Source organism: Arachis ipaensis, chromosome B9, assembly GCF_059453495.1.
Source record: "Arachis ipaensis isolate K30076 ecotype BB chromosome B9, ASM5945349v1, whole genome shotgun sequence".
Lineage (NCBI taxonomy): Eukaryota > Viridiplantae > Streptophyta > Magnoliopsida > Fabales > Fabaceae > Arachis > Arachis ipaensis.
Window position 1 is genome coordinate 136,519,087 of NC_142444.1, and position 2,555 is coordinate 136,521,641.

The 2,555-nt window shown below is 41.0% G+C and overlaps 1 non-coding gene across 1 annotated transcript; it reads right to left on the bottom strand.

Annotated features, from left to right (window-relative positions):
* Nucleotides 1-553: 553 nt before the first annotated feature.
* LOC148546477 (small nucleolar RNA R71) lies at nt 554-661 on the bottom strand. Its single transcript, XR_015900438.1, has one exon. It is a non-coding gene; the product is annotated as a small nucleolar RNA R71 (small nucleolar RNA).
* Nucleotides 662-2,555: the final 1,894 nt, after the last annotated feature.

The following is a 2,555-nucleotide window of genomic DNA, read 5'->3' on the forward strand; positions in this document are numbered from 1 at the left end:
TTTCTGTTCTCTTCTTTTTCATATGAGCAGGAACAAGGACAAGAACATTCTTGTTGAAGCTGATCTTGAACCTGAAAGAACTCTAAAGAGGAAGCTAAGGGAAGCTAAAGCACAACTCTCTGGAGAAAATCTGACAGAAATTTTCGAAAAAGAAAGAGACATGGCCGAAAATAACAACAATGCAAGGAAGATGCTTGGTGACTTTACTACACCTAATTCCAATTTACATGGAAGAAGCATCTCAATCCCTGCCATTGGAGCAAACAATTTTGAGCTGAAACCTCAATTAGTTTCTCTGATGCAATAGAACTGCAAGTTTTATGGACTTCCATCTGAAGATCCCTTTCAGTTCTTAACTAAATTCTTGCAGATCTGTGATACTGTTAAGACCAATGAGGTTGATCCCGAGGTCTACAGGCTTATGCTTTTCCCATTTGCTGTAAGAGACAAAGCTAGAATATGGTTGGACTCTCAACCTAAAGACAGCCTGAACTCTTGGGATAAGCTGGTTACGGCTTTCTTAGCCAAGTTCTTTCCTCCTCAAAAGCGTAGTAAGCTTAGAGTGGATGTTCAAACCTTCAGACAAAAGGAAGGTGAATCCCTCTATGAAGCTTGGGAGAGATACAAGGAACTGACCAAAAAGTATCCTTCTGACATGCTTTCAGAATGGACCATCCTAGATATATTCTATGATGGTCTGTCTGAATTATCAAAGATGTCATTAGACTATTCTACAGGTGGATCCATTCACCTAAAGAAAATGCCTGTAGAAGCTCAAGAACTCATTGACATGGTTGCAAATAACCAGTTCATGTACACTTCTGAAAGGAATCCTGTGAGTAATGGGATGCCTCAGAGGAAGGGAGTTCTTAAAATTGATACTTTGAATGCCATATTGGCTCAGAAGAAAATATTGACTCAGCAAGTCAATATGATTTCTCAGAGTCTGAATGGATTGAAGGAATCATCCAACAGTACTAAAGAGGCATCTTCTGAAGAAGAAGCTTATGATCTTGAGAACCCTACAATAGGAGAGGTGAATTACATGGGTGAACCCTATGGAAACACCTATAATCCCTCATGGAGAAATCATCCAAATTTCTCATAGAAGGATCAACAAAAGCCTCAACAAGGCTTTAATAATGGTGGAAGAAACAGGTTTAGCAATAGCAAGCCCTTCCCATCATCCACTCAGCAACAGACAGAGAATTCTGAGCAGAATCCATCTAGCTTAGCAAATATAGTCTCTAATCTATCTAAGGCCAATGTGAGTTTCATGAATGAAACAAGGTCCTCCATTAGGAATTTGGAGGCACAAGTGGGCCAGCTGAGTAAAAGAGTCACTGAAATCCCTCCAAGTACTCTCCCAAGCAATACAGAAGAAAATCCAAAAAGAGAGTGCAAGGCCATAGCCTTACATGATGTGGCCGAACCCAAAGAGGAGGAGGAGAACGTGAATCCTAGTAAGGAAGACCTCCTGGGACGTTCAGTGACCAATAAGGAGTTCCCCCTTGAGGAATCAAAGGAATCTGAGGCTCATCTAGAGACCATAGAGATTCCATTGAACCTCCTTCTGCCCTTCATGAGCTCTGATGAGTATTCTTCCTCTGAAGAGGATGAAGATATTACTGAAGAGCAAGTTGCTAAGTACCTTGGTGCAATCATGAAGATGAATGCCAAATTATTTGGTAATGAGACTTGGGAAGATGAACCTCCCTTGCTTACCAATGAACTAAATGCATTGGATAGGCAGAAATTACCTCAAAAGAAACAAGATCCTGGTAAATTCCTAATTCCCTGCAAAATAGGTACCATGACCTTTGAGAAGGCTCTGTGTGACCTGGGGTCAGGAATAAACTTAATGCCACTCTCTGTAATGGAAAAACTTGGGATCTTTGAGGTGTAAGCTGCCAGAATCTCATTAGAGATGGCAGACAACTCAAGAAAACAAGCTTATAGACTAGTAGAGGACGTACTAGTGAAGGTTGAAGGCCTTTACATCCCTGCTGATTTCATAATCCTAAACACTGGAAAGGAAGAGGATGAATCCATTATCCTTGGAAGACCCTTCCTAGCTACAGCAAGAGCTATGATTGATGTGGACAGAGGAGAGTTGGTCCTCCAACTGAATGAGGACAACCTTGTGTTTAAAACTCAAGGATCTCCCTCTGTAACCATGGAGAAGAAGCATGAAAAGCTTCTCTCACTGCAGAGTCAACCAAAGCCCCCACAGTCAAACTCTAAGTTTGGTGTTGGGAGGTTCCAACCTTGCTCTGAACATTTGTGAGGCTCCATGAGAGCTTGCTGTCAAGCTATTGACGTTAAAGAAGCGCTTGTTGGGAGGCAACCCAATGTTATTTAATTATATCTATTTTATTTTCCTTGTGTTATTTCGTATTTTATTAGGTTGATGATCATGTGGAGTCACAAAAACTACTGAAAAATCAAAAACAGAATGAAAAACAGCATTAAAAATAGCACACCCTGGAGGAGAGCAGTCTGGCGTTTAAATGCCAGAAACAAGCATCTGTCTGGCGTTTAACGCCAGAAACAAG